Below are 14,993 nucleotides of genomic sequence, written 5' to 3'. Positions count from 1 at the left end.
CGGTTCATTTACAAACACAAGTCTAACTTAAGTGTCACACTTTTTTGTTAGAAAAAAAAATCTAATTGTTACACGCTTAAATTACACAAAATGTCAGAAATCTGCACTGTCATGAACAAAAATTTAAACCAAATTTTTCATGATTTGTTGGATTAACCCACTGAGGTCTAAAATATAACCGTCCATTTTTGACTCCTTTTGATTACACATTTGTATTTCACCTTTAAATTTTTTCATTTTATTTTTTTGTCTTGCCTTGCTTGGTATCATTCTTTTCAGCTCAACCTCACGAGTTTACAGTTGTTTTTTCACTGACATACTGTATTAACACAACTCATCTGAAATCACACAAAAAGCATAAAATCCTAGTCATAGCTTTTTTTTCACTGTATAAATCGCAGACATGTTGAGTAAATTATTTTATAATTTGAAATGCAAATATAAATGTACATTTTGAAAACGTATGCACACATTTTGTAAACATGTAAAACTATTTATCTAAAAATGCAGCCAGTACACCTGGCGTTTTTTAATTTTGTGCAACCAATTAAAAAAACTACTATAACTAAAATGAGAGAACAATCAAGTGTTGCAATAAGATGCCCCACAAATTATTTGTTCCAGTAAAAAAAAAAAATGTTTGTCCGCCACAAAACAGAGGAGAACACCACAGGGATAAACCTGCAGGCCTAACAACAGGAGGTGTATCACTCCTCTTTTCCACCTAGAGACAGTGTTTACATTGCAATCTGCATTTGTGACAGTCATTAGTGCCCTCATTGACACACAAAACTACACAACAGACTAACTACACACAAACTGCACACTATGCACTCCAAGCTAAACGTTACAAATCTCCCCCATCTCAAAACTCGCTATCTCTCTCTCTGTCACTCGCTTGCTCTGTCTCTCTGCCCCCTCTTCCTAAACAACCAAATCCCACGTGTTGACTTTTTAAAAATTGGTCGACATGGTACATTTTACTTTACTGTTTTTGCGCTGACCTTAGAAAATGCTTTTAAAACAAACAACAACAACAACAAAAAAACTGTGACAATAGTATTTAGAAAAAAGCATGGCTTATATATATTCTTTATCATAACTCTGGATTTAGTGGCCTGTCATCAAAATGTAAAAACCAGTGTATACTTTGAAGTCCAAACCTTCAACACTGACTGAGACTGCAGCAGTTGCAGCTTAAATCAGTCATGTGATTTGGAGGTGGTGTCTGTGGACCCCAGAGGGTTAATAACACCCACCTTCATTCCATTTGCAGAGTGCAACAACCAGCCACCTGTGTGAACTCTGAAATTCCCATGGTGTTGTTCAAAATGTGCTCTGGCACAATCATAGGCATTGCTTGCTCCAAAGAAGCCGGTCTGCACTATGGTCTCACCCATTTGTTATTGGTGGACTGGGGGAACACTATGCAATATATTCAGTTTTAGCATTTATATTCACTGTTAACTGTAACTACGCTAAAAGTGTTAATGCTATCTTATTTTAATAAACAACACTGTCATATGCAAAATTAGGGTGGCACTTGGGGTGGCAAGAGATGATTTTAGGGTGGCACATGCCCCTCTATGCCACCCTTCTAGATGCGTCCCTGTGTTTAAACAGCAATTTTTACATAATTTAAATAACCAGACGGGTTTGAAACGTGGTGATTTATGGCCTAGTTTTTCATACAATGGCGGCATCTAGTGAATCCTACAAGTACTTCCTACTTCCCAATCAAGCAAAGTGAAAGGAAAAACAGCAGCCGGCATTTTTTTGTTTCTTTTTTAACTATCCACGGCTTATGGATGCAGACAAAGAGGAACGATCCTAAAAGATGTGGTCTCTGTGATGTTTGGACACACTGAACTAGTACCATACTGGTAAGATTCATGACGAAGAGGCAGACAGTTTTTAAACTGTAAAAACTTTACTTTTAGGCTGTTTCTGTTATTCATGAGTAAAGAAAGCACACAGCCCTACCCTCTGGTTCCCATAAACTGCCTCCCCTCTATGGACTAAAACTCTAATGTTATATAACTCAGTGAAGTATTCAGAATCTAGACTTTTAATCTCCAGTGTTTCACCTTCCTGTTATTTTTGCACTTATACAGTAGCTATCTGAAGGAACAGAAATTAACTGTAAGTACATTGTGGTAAAGTGGGTCACTGTCACTGTACATTTTGCATTCATGATTCCTTTTGCTGCATTTTGAAGATGTTTAAGTTTAAGTTTTTGCAGTTAATACTGAGTTTAGTCCTTTTCATGTCTCAGAGTTTATTTGCAATTTCTGGTTTATGTTCTCTTGTCTGCTAGTTTCCCTTTGTGCCTGTGTGTGTGTGTGTGTGTGTGTGTGTGTGTGTGTGTGTGTGTGTGTGTGTGTGTGTGTGTGTGTGTGTGTGTGTGTGTGTGTGTGTGTGTGTGTGTGCATCACTGGGTCCTAGTCCTATGTCCTTGTGTTTAGTATCTCTTTTCTGTCATGTGCCTCCATGTTTGTTTCTTTCCTCGTTTTGAGGGTGAAGTGTTTTCACTTCTCTCGTCGCCCTTCTCTGTATATATTCTGTCTGGTTTCCCTTTGTCCCTTGTCAGACTGTCTGTTCTTCTCATGTCACGTTCCAGGTTGTTCAGGTTTTAAGATCTATGTCTCTACTGCTTAGTATTTTAGTTCTCCCAGTTTAGTTCTAGTTAGTTTTGTCTGAGTTTCCTTCTGCCATTTGTTTTGTATTCTTCACCGGCTTTAAACAAACAGCTGGCTCTTGGTTAAGATGTAGTTTGGTTCCATGCATCTGCTTCTGGGTTCACATCACAAACTCCACAAAGTCTGTAGCTGCAGAATCTGACACCTACATAGGCTGGTTGGCATTTGTGTTAAAATTAAGAAGTATGAGAGGTGAAGGAGGTTTTTCTCATATTTTGAAGACAAAAAAAGGGAAAAAAGAATTTTATGTAACTCACGTATTTCTAAAATATATTTTAAATAGGAATTTATTGTTTTTAACTTGGTGATATTATAGTAAAGCAGCTTTATTAGCACGTGAGGCAAATCTCCTGCCGGAGAGAAAAGTTAGAAGGACATGTGTTATCTGTCTGGCTCAGATCGTTTCATGCCTCCATTCGGATAGTTGGAAAGTTACTCTTCACTTATGAGCTACTGATTCAAGTTGAAATATCTTTCTACCTTTATCCTCCTCTGTACATTTTGCTCTAGTAATCTTGGCTTCGTATTTTCTGCATCTTTAACAGAAGGAACCTAAAGAATTTAAGGTCAGCTGGAGTTACTTTAAACAGAAAAAAAGTAGGCTGCCCATTGTTTTGATTTTTTGAGGGTTTTGGAGAGCTCTATAGATTCTGATTAAACTTCAGTACAGCAGAGCCATATTAAATAATAAAGTACAGCTTAATAACTTGTACATGTGTAAACTTGAAAATGCTCTAAATAAAAGAACCAGTTACCATTGTGACTTAGCCAGGTAAACAAGTCTGTTTTACCGGCCTGTCTCATTATGGCACCAATGAAGATCATTCATGTGAGTGTCACGGCTGGGGCAGCAGTCGTGTGATATAGTGAAGGAGGACCCAAGTTGCAGACAGCAGCGGTGATGCGAGTGAATTTTATTTACAGTGTGGCAAAGTGCCAAATAGGAAATGAGGAACAAGCTAGACATAAACTAAACTGGGAAAACTAGAAACCAAACCTGAAATCATAATATACGGAGACATGCGGGACAAGGCGCAGGGAGACGCTGAGAACACAAGATTACACAGATGGAGCGATGAGGAACACAGGCAGGCACACACTATGGCTGTGTCCCAATTCAGGGTCTGCACGCTTGAAGTACGCATTTCAAGTGCGGTTACGTCACCGCCACGCGACGACGGCTGTCCCAATTCGAAGTGTACTTCAAATGCATACTCCAAATGCAGCGTAGATTTCCCCAAATATCCCACCCCCCCAAGAGCACCTGGCTGCAGCCACTGGCTGTGTCCCAATTAAGAGACTGCACGCTTGAAGTACGCGCACTACGCGTACTACGTACGGTGCGTACTATAAGTACGAGAAGTGCGGAAGTGAGAGGCTTGTAAAATGGGACGGTCTACGCTTCGTCGCGCTGTTCAGGTTGCCTAGCAACCATGATACTAACCGCGAGACACATTTCATACAGCACTGTTTGACAGAAATGAAGGAGAAAAATGTTTTGTTGGTCATTCATTTTTGTCATGACATCACTTTGATTAGTTGTGTATCTGAGGCTGAGACCACGGGACTGTAAAACGTGATTGTTGGGCTTCATTTCTGTGCTGAACAGTCATTTAAGATCAGTTAGTAAATAACAATTAGTTAATGTTGTTCATGAGACTAAAGTCAACTCACTGTGGTAATGTAAATATAATATGGCCAATATTATAGTATTGTCAGATTATTATGATATATATATATATATACACACACACATATACATATATCACTGACTTTCAGCTTGTTGTGTTTGTGGATATATGACTGACTTTAATTATTAAACATTCGCACATAAATAAGTGACGTCATATTCAGTACTTTTGACAGTTCACTCTTCGGCTGCTCCATCTTATTAGGGAAATTCCATATACATAAATGTACATTTCAAAACTCAACCCCATCATTTAATTTGTTTTTGATTGAAATTGAATATTACTTAAACTCTCTTAAATTAACTCCCAATAAAAAAGGTTTATCATTGATTGAAATTCATTCAGAAATTTTAAGGAATGAGCTGTCACAACTTTCAAGTACAAAATTGTTATGAAGTCTGTCACATCCCCCCCTTTTTTTCTTTTTTTTATCCTTTATTTATTTATCCTTCTTATTTCATTGTACTGTATATTGTTACTCTTATTTGCCTTGTATGTCTACTGTACAAACTGAACTGGAATGACTGACTGTTCGCTTTATAAGCTCAATAAAGTTTGGAAAAAAAAGAAAACCTCTTCGGCCGCTCCCTTCTGCCGTATTTTGCGGCAAAATTATCCACACCCACCGCCGCGCTATGAATTGTGGGATATATGGGACCACGAAGCGTGCACCAGACCACGCTTGATATTTGGGGAAAGCGACGGCGCATTTGGAGTATGCATTTGAAGTACACTTCGAATTGGGACAGCCGTCGGCGCGTGGCGGTGACGTAACTGCACTTAAAAAAATTTTTTTTTTTAACTTTATTTACAAACAACAGTATAACATACAAGGCACCGTCATTAATCCGATTATGTTACATCCTCGGTTGAGCATTATAGCAAGAAAAAAACAAACAAACAAAACGAACAAAAAAAACAACAACAAAAAAGCAATAAGCACAAAGCTAAAAGAGTTAGTACAAAAAGAAAGAACAGTCACTGAAGGATTTGAACCAAAGGCAAAAAATAACATGAGCAAAAAGGGCAGTCATGATTATAAAATAGGGAGTTTGTTTTTTGTTTTTTTAACATAGATTAAACTCTTTAAATAAAACAAGTTTATGGGCTTTCTTAGTATTCACAAGTTTCAGCGATTTAGCCCAGAGTTTAAAGTCATTCAGCCATCTGTTTATACACGGTTTAGCTTTAAAGTATCTGCATTTGTGAATAAAACATTTTCCCATTAACAAAAACGTCCTAATCAACAGGTCAAAATCTGCATTCTCAGCAAGTATTCCAAACTTTATTACTGTCACCGTCAAATGTGGTAACTGAATTCTCCTGGACTGTAGCCAGCTCCACATGTCAGTCTAGAAGGAGTGCACTGATTCACAGTTGAAAAACAAGTGATCCAGACTTTCAATATCATTTTCACAAAATGTGCAGGCGTTCACATCCAAGTTAAATTTCCGTCTTAAGAATTCATTGGTTGGATAAACCTCATTAATGATTTTAAAGTGAACCTCTTTTACTTTAGGGGAAAGAGGAAGTGAGATATACTTTTTTCTTATCGCCTTAACCTCCATGGTCTCAAATTCTTTAAGGATATAATTTCTTTTAACCGGATTAGGGCAAATTTCGTTTATCAAAATATTCCTGATCAACTCCAGCTATGCAGAGCTGCCTCAGTCCAGGAGAAATTTTAGAGTGCACAATATCTTCTTTTATCATTGATCTCAAAGGGACTGGGATGGTTTTCACTAGGGATTTATATCTCTTAACAGTACATTTTACATCAAATTTCTCACAAAACGTCTCATGTTTTAATAAGACCCCATTATCATCCATAAAATGAGCTACAGCCCAAATCCCTTTAGATCTCCATTCATCCACGTACACAGATTTCCTACACAAACGGATATACCTGTTGTTCCATATAGGGGTATTGTGAGGAGTAAAGTTATGTTTATAGATTAATTTCCAGTAGAGAAGGACCTGCTGATGGAAAGCTGAGAGTTTAACAGGTAACGAACTGCAATCAAAGTCACAACGTAACAAAAAGTCTATTCCACCCATTTTGCCAAAAATCACACTGGGAATAATGTTCCAAAAGGAATTTTTGTTCCTAATGAAAGATCTTAACCATTTCAATTTTAGTACACCATTCATAACATCAAAGTCAATGGCATTAGCCCCACCCTCTTCATAATTCTTAATCATATCATTTTTCTTTATATAATGACATTTGTTCCTCCATATGAACCTAAAATTAAGATTATTTATAGATTTAATTAGTTTTGGAGATATGGGCAGAGAAAAGGCTGGATAGATTAGTCTGGATAGACTGTCCATTTTGGTTAGCAAGATTCTCCCAAACAGAGTTATGTCCCTTTGCAGCCACCTGTTTAAAATTGACTTACACTTTTCTATATTGGTACAGATATTTTTATTTTCTGTTGATGTCTTATCCTTGCAAATCACAATGCCTAGATACTTAACCTCTTTTTTGATCTGTATATTATTTATTGCTTGCAGGGGACACTCATGCAGAGATAGAATTTCGCATTTATTAATATTCAGCTGTAGGCCAGAAGCTTTGGAGAAGTGGTTGATTGCCTGTAAGGCTAAAGGAATCTGGTCCTCATTTCTTAGAAACAGGGTGGTATCATCTGTGAGCTGACTGATTATTATCTGTTCACCCATCACAGTTAACCCCTCAATGTGACTGTTTTTAATCAAAATAGACAACAGCTCAGCAACCATGATGAACAGAAGTGGTGAGCTGCTACATCCCTGCCTTATCCCTCTATTAACCTCAAACCTTGAACACGTACCATGTTCTAGCAAAACAGAGCTGTTAATGTCATTATATAGCATCTCTATAACATTGATAAATTCCTCTCCAAAACCAAAAGACTGCAGAGTTTTTAATATGAACGTATGTTCAACTGAGTCAAATGCTTTGTAAAAATCCAAGAACAGGATGTATCCTCTCTCTTGGATTAATTCACTGTATTCAAGGAGATCCAAAACCAGCCTAATATTGTTATGAATTAGTCTTCCTTTCAAAAAACCTGATTGTGTTTCACTGATAATGTTTGAGATGCCTTTCTTTAGCCTCTCAGCTACAGCTCTAGACAGGATCTTATAGTCAGTGTTTAGTAAGGTGATGGGTCTTAAATTGTCTAAAATTCTTTTATCCTTACCCGATTTAGGGATCAGGGTTATCAACCCTTGTTTCATGCTCGGCATCAGTTCTTTTTTCTCTATCGATTCCTTTAATGCATCAAACAATAAAGTTCTTAGGTCCTTCCAGAAGAATTGATAAAAATTAGTAGTGAGTCCATCTGTCCCTGGGGACTTGTTTAATGCCATTTTCATGACCACCAAATCCAGTTCCTCAATTTTAAACTCTGAATCACACAGATCTTTGAACGGCTTGTCAATACATGGGATGAGATTATGAATCTTATCAAAGAAACTATCAGAATCAGCTGCTGAATATTCTGAGGAGTACAATTTGGAATAAAAAGTGAAGACTTCCTTTTCAATCTTCCTGAAATCTTTACATTCAGTCCCATTTATCAACAAGCTTGAGATTAGATTTCCCTGCTGTCTACACTTTTCCAGCTTACTAAAATATGATGAGTTCTTTTCACCTGCCTCAATCCACTTGGCTCTCGATCTTATAAAGGCACCCTGGGCTTTCTCTAGGTAAAGATCGTCTAATTTAGTTTGTAACTCCATCAATTTATTCTTCTCTTGCACGTTTAGTTTTTCTTTACTACAGCACTGAGTTATTTCACGAAGTAAATTACTTTCATATTCCCGTTTTCCCCTGTTCAGTTCTTTGCAGAATTTTATAGTGAATTCTCTGATTTTGAATTTAATAAATTCCCACTTATGTATATTACCCACTACTGAGTCATCATTTTTATATCTGTAATTATATGTCTAATTTTATCACAATACTTGTCCTTATTTAAAAGGCTGGCATTAAATTTCCAATATCCCCTGCTACTACGTTTCATCCTTGTTGGTTCTAAGACAAGATCAATGAAACAGTGATCAGATAGGGGTGCTTTGGAGATTTTAGATTGTGAAGTACACCTCAAAATGTCATCGCTCACTAACCAATAATCAATTCTTGACCTGCTTTCTCCATTAGGTTTAAACCATGAATAATTCTTAACTCCAGGATTCAAACTTCTCCAAATGTCTGTAAAATTATTATCACTAGAAAAGTTCTCAATAATGTTATTCTGTTGCCTCCTTCCTAAGCGAGGAGGCCATCTGTCCATCCATTCATCTGGTGTCATGTTCCAGTCTCCTCCTACTAGGATGTAATCTGTGGGGTACATAACTTTAAACTCTGAAATAACATTTGTTAGGTTTTCCAATAGACTTTTATTTTGACCTTCGTTATTATGTCCATAAAGATTTGTAACAATTAGAAATATACCTTAGCTCTTCAAGACTGCAGTTAACCAATGACCCTCACTATCAGCTTTATATGTTATAATCTCCCCTGGGAACTTATTAAAACAAATCGCCACATCTCCAGATCTGTTAGATCCATGACTGAAAAGAATCTTGTCTCCCCACTGATTAGCCCAAAAGGTAACATCGGCATCCACAGAGTTTCTTGTAAAAACAGACAGTGACATTTTTGCCCCTTGCAAAATAAAAAAAGTGCCTTTCTCTTAACAATTTCCTTCAAACCCCGAACGTTTAATGAACCAAAAGAAAATTTTGAGTGAACCATAACAAGAATATGCTAAGAAAATAACTTTTTTTTTAAAAAAAAGAAAAGAAAAAAAATATAAATATGAGTTTAAATTGTAACACTTGTCACCAACTCAGTGACTAATAACCTTTAACTTTAAGTAGAACTCTTTTGTCCCATTAATAATATTCCACTGTATACAGTCTTACATCAAGTCTTTCATTCAACGTCAATGATCCTCCGTCCTTCGATGTATCCATGAGGACCCCGGAAAAAGGCCCGTTTCCCAGCCCGTCTGGCTTGTTCAATTTGCGGCCACAGCCGCCTCCTCTCTTCCCAGTCCTCCCGCAGCAGTACCTCAGCGAAGTGGAAACCCCCGTTCTTACAGACAGCCAAATCTTTGGTGCGACGCCAAATCTCCTCTTTCACGTGTCTCAGAGCAAACAGAATGATGATATGTCGGACCTTGTTCTCAATCTTCATCCCAACTCTATGCACCACATCCACAGATTCTTCAAGCTTTGATATTGTATCAGGTGCGATCTTGCCAAGAATTCCAATAACCAGCGATCTGACATCTTCATCTCTTTTCTCTTCTAATCCTCTAATCCGGAGGCACCACCTCATTTTGTACCTTTCGTGCTCTCTCACTCTCTCCTTGAGGTCGTAGTTATCTTTGGTCAACTGCTCGTTTCGTCTCTCCAACTCTTTAACCTTTTGTTTACATTCTTTCACTTCCTCCGAGTTGAACTGAACCGCTTTGGCTAGGCTGGCTAGCATCGTACTAGCTTGCTTGCATTGCACACTCAGGTCAGCTAGCTGCTCGTCCACTCTTTTTTCAAGGTTTAGAATCACTTTTAATATAGTAGCATTGGAGACTTCGTCACTTTCACTTATCTCTGCTGACTTAGCTTTCTTTTCTGCAGGCTTCTTACAAGGTGTAGATGGAACCGAATCGTTGCCCCATTCCCTTTTGCTCATCACTGCTACGTCCATTGCTACGTAGTCATGATCCATTCCTTCTCTGCTGTCTTCCCTTCCATCACATGGCGATGTTGTTTCGTGTTTTTTGAGGTCGAGTTTGAATTTAGCAGGTTTAACTATACTTGGGGCATTCATTTTACTACTTTCGAGTGGAAACAATAACGAACACAAAGTAAATTCTGGGACAAGTTCAACGAGCTCCTAATTCGTGTGAGTGCTCAACACGCCATCTTGCGCCACCCCCCAACCGCACTTGAAATGCGTACTTCAAGCGTGCAGACCCTGAATTGGGACAGAGCCACTGTGGAGCTCCACAGTAACCGGATACACGTGACCTCCACACTAACCGGAAACACGTGACCTCCACAGTAACCGGAAACACGTAACTTCAGTTAAATTGACTTTGAAAACTAAATTGCGTTTTTGTTATTCTGCTGAGAAATAAAAATGGTTTTAAGTGGGGGGTTTTTAACACTCTGGGTTTGTTCAAAAAAATTCACCATCCCCTAAATTGTTCGTGGCCAAAAGTGTACAGTGGTCCCTCGCTATAACGCGGCGCACCTTCCGCGACACTTGCTGTTTCGCTGATTTATTTTTTTTTTTTACAGTACATCGTGTTGTGCGTTCTGATTGCTGTAGACCATTGTCAATCAATCTAGTCCAGTGTCTCCTGTACAGGAGCGGTCCCTAATAGGCCCACGGACCGGTACCGGTCCGTGAGTCCTTTGGTACCGTTCCGCGACAGTTGATCCTCCGGTGTGAAATGTATGGTTGTAGTTGTGTGTCTTATTTTGAAAGAACTATTTATGCGTTACCATAGCGACCAGAGAGCATTAAGAAGCAGAGAGGAGGATGTCACTGTCATTGTTGTTGGCGCACAGCTCAAGTCACGTTTATTATTATATTTACAAAATACCACAGTTCCTTTTTTTTATTCTTTTGTTGTATTTATCCGCGACACCTTAAAGGTCGTTCCCTGAAAATATTGTCTGACATTAAAGTGGTCTGTGGTGCAAAAAAGGTTGGGGACTCCTGCTGTACAGTACATAATGCGTTTAGCTTGTCGAATTTACATAAATCTTCGATCGTTAGCAGTGTAACTCTGAAGTGCTGTACTGTATGTTTGTAAGTTTTCTCCCAAACAAACACAACAATGCCGACGAAACGTTTTGCACCCTCAAATGCACCTTTTGGTTTCATTCCATAATACTGGACTTATGTTTCTACGAAGGTTTGAACTCTAAGAGTGTTTAAACAAAAGAGAAAAGTGTGAAAATGTTCATGCCTGTCTGAGAAAAGTGTATAAAGCATGTAGTGAGGGGTTTTACAGTCTTAACATCTATAATAATTGTAAAAAAATAAAGTTGGCTACTTCATGGATTTCACCTACCGCGGGTTATTTTTAGAACGTAACACCGGCGATAAACGAGGGACTGCTGTATTATTAATAGTAGTGTCTGGGACATCTAATTGATTAACATCAACATTGATTATTATGCACTATTATTTTTGTTCAAGGAGAGCAAAAAGTATAAAACTCTCTCTCAGCTTGTTTGTTGCCAAAAATGGCCACTTTTTGTGTATGTTCACAAAATGCTATAAAATGTATATTTCTTAAAACAATATATCTACTTTTACCGACGTGACTCTTTAAAATAGCACCAGTCCTTTTCATCAAAATCAAAATTGTATGTAAATTTTTTACTCTTTATAGCCAGTTAGGTTATATATTACCATTAACTTTTCAGATAAAACGGTGATAAAGTCCTAATGTTTTCATGAAACTTCCTTTTTTTCCCCCCTATCTGAGCATCGGGGAAAAGGCTGTCTTGCAATTGTTGAGGTCACTAGTGTGTGCCCCATTTCTTCCAGGATCACTCTCTTTATAGGTTTTAGTGGACTCCTAGTACTGCGAAGTGGTTTCATGGTACAAAGGGATTGTATTCCAAGAGCTGGGAGACTGTAGAAATGAGCAGTGATGCCCTTCCTACCATCTTTCCAGAAAAATAAGTGATCTGGAAGCTGTTAGGCTTACTTACAGCAGCAGCACTTTCTGCACCTGCATAAACTCCAGGACACATTTACTAACGGTGTTTGTTGCTGTATGTGCTGCAGCTTTGAATTTTTTAATAATATATATTTTGTTAATATTTTGGCTATGGTGTCTTGTTATGAAATGTACAAGAGTAAAAGTGTTTTTAGCATGTGCTTCAAAGCTAAGTTTGACTGGGAAACTCAAAGCTCAATTGGCTGTATCAACAGAAATTCACTGCAGCCTATGTAATATTTCATGCGTCATAATTCATTCTACTCTATCTTGCAAATACATATTTGTGTGGCAATGTCATGCACAACACACACAACTATTAGATCCTTAAGATCAAACCCGTGTCATTCTTTTGGTCCACTGCAGTGCAGTAGTCAAAAAAAAAAAAGAATAAGTGAAGTGTCCACAAATGGCCAGGATAGAGCCCAGAGTGTTAATGTTTAAAATGTATAAAAATATTATTGATTACAATTCTTTACTATTAATATCAACAATAAGCTTTTTACTTTGAAATTACAAGTTTAAAAAAAATGCTGTTACATTTACATTTAATGCTGTTACACTGTAATCCTTTATTATAAGTATGGACATAGAATCAAGTGAACAACATTTTGAAATAAGTTTAATTGGAATTTTGTACTATGCAAAAACAAAACAAACAACAACAACAGCGACATATTAAACAAACAAACAAACAAACACAGCCAGTGCCTTCATTTGTCCATTACATGTCAAACATAGCACTGACCCTTAGTCCCTGCTCATCAGCACATGCTTTCAAAAAAGAGCTCCATGTCCTCTGCAAACTGAAAAACAAAGAGGAACAAGTCCCTTGCTCCAGTGTCTTCTTCCTCTGACATGTCTCTTAAGACCCTCTGCTGGTCCCCTTGATTTAAGGACAGATATTTTGGCATTGTTACGTGTCCACGGAAAAGTGCCTTATTTTGGACAACACACTGCACAGCAGGACGCAGATCTTCAACAACTGCTGGCTCCTGTGTCAGGCAAATGGGGATAAAAACATAGTTATTTCTCTGTTGCAGAACAGTTTTTTAACAGTTATTCAAATGTCACTAAACATGTAATTACACTACTGTTTAAAGTGAATACTGACCTGACTGACTTCCTGAAACTTGCGCTTTTTCAGTCTGAAAATGGGCACGTGTTGTCCTTCAAGCACAGCTTTGGCTTCCTCTCTCCAGTGTGCAAATAGCTTGCCAGAGCTTAACAGAAAATGTTGATATTGTTAAGGTGTGTAAACTTTGACACAACATAGAACAGAAGTCAAAATATAAATACCTCCTGAGATCAAAGTTCTCCATCAACAGCAAGCACCACCATTTACGCAAGTAGGGCATGTCTGACTGTAAAATATTAATATGAAACATATTTAACAACTTTCAAAAGATTCAAGACTGTCACGGTCTGGCTGGCAGACCGTGGGGATGTGTGGGGAAGGAGGACCCAGGCGCGGTGCTCTATGTATAGGCAGTGTTTATTTACAAGGTGAAAAACAACGTAACAATAAATCCCCGTGTTCTCCCAGACTCCCGTGTCGCGTCTCCCATGAATAGTCCGTGTGCTCTCTGCTCCCGTGTCGGCACCCCCCGGTGCTCGCTGCTCTCCGTGGCCTCCACACTCTTCCTGCGGGAAACAATAGCGGCAGCTGTCAGGACACTCAGAAATGGCAGGCATACACTTTCTGACTAAACTTAGACAGGGTGACTAACGTGGAGTCTCATGCAATGATCCCGCATCGGTGGGAGCTCCAAGACTCTCCTAAGTAGCTCCCCCGACGAGCCCTGATCAGCGGCAGGTGTGTGGCTTTGGGTGTGGCCAGTCCCTCTGCAGGGCCACACCCCTCAGGCCTGCAGGTGGCCGAGCTCCATCCTCCAGGCACACCCGCAGACATACACACCCATACCTCGCCTAAACATATGAGTGGGACACAGACTAACACAGCACAGAGAAACACACATATGTACACGCACAGAGAAGGGGAAACGACACCAAAAATACATAATAATACACAGGTCCATGACTGCCCAGGGATCCTGGGTCGCCCAGTCCCAGGACCCTGACAGTACCCCCCCTCTAAGGGTCGGCTCCCGACGACCCAAAAACACAAACCAAAAACAGCACAACCAACCCAGGGCAGGCGGCGGGGGTCCAGGACGGAGGGCAGAACCAAAACAAGCAAAAAACCACCAAAGAAAACAACCCCCCCCAAGGTCACAGTCCCAGAGTCCGACCGCGCATCCCGCAGCGGAGCAACAAAAAGAAAAAACGCCACAAAACAGTCTCAGGCGGCCCATCAACATAACAAAAGAGTTCAGGGGGCCTACCTCGAGTCCAATGGTGGCGACATTGCAGCTCCGGCGGACGGCCACGGGTCCGGCAACAGCAGAAAAACAGTTCTGGGGGCCTGCCACTGCTCCAGTGGCGGCGGCACTGCTGCCCCTCCGGTGGCGAGCCCCGGGCCCAGTAGCGGCGGCGCTGCTCCCCAGGCGGCCTGCCCGGGATCCAGTGGCGGTAGCGGCGCTGCTGCTCCTCCGGCGGCCTGCCCCGGGTCCGACGGCGGCGGCGCTGCTCCCCAGGCGGCCTGCCCGGGATCCAGTGGCGGTAGCGGCGCTGCTGCTCCTCCGGTGGCCTGCCCCGGGTCCGACGGCGACGGCGCTGCTGCCCAGGCAGCCTGCCACGGGTCCGGTGGCGGCGCTGCTCCTCCGGTGAGCAACAGCGAGGTGTGGCACACGGTTCATGACGCGCTGGTCGCTGACGTGGATGCAGAGGTCGTGGATGGCGTGGCGGCCGCGCCAGACGTGGAGGTCCCTCCGGTTCGCTGACCTCCGGCCCCGGCTGAGCGG

At 40.2% G+C, this 14,993-nt stretch overlaps 1 long non-coding RNA gene across 1 annotated transcript; it reads right to left on the bottom strand.

Annotated features, from left to right (window-relative positions):
- Positions 1–12,603: 12,603 nt before the first annotated feature.
- Positions 12,604–13,422, bottom strand: LOC120746029. The gene is made up of 2 exons (XR_005698763.1): positions 13,244–13,422; positions 12,604–13,124 (listed from the first exon to the last, which is right to left on the bottom strand). It is a non-coding gene; the product is annotated as an uncharacterized LOC120746029 (long non-coding RNA).
- Positions 13,423–14,993: the final 1,571 nt, after the last annotated feature.

Source organism: Simochromis diagramma, unplaced genomic scaffold, assembly GCF_900408965.1.
Source record: "Simochromis diagramma unplaced genomic scaffold, fSimDia1.1 OVJJ01000107.1, whole genome shotgun sequence".
Lineage (NCBI taxonomy): Eukaryota > Metazoa > Chordata > Actinopteri > Cichliformes > Cichlidae > Simochromis > Simochromis diagramma.
This window is presented reverse-complemented; position numbering and strand designations above follow the sequence as displayed.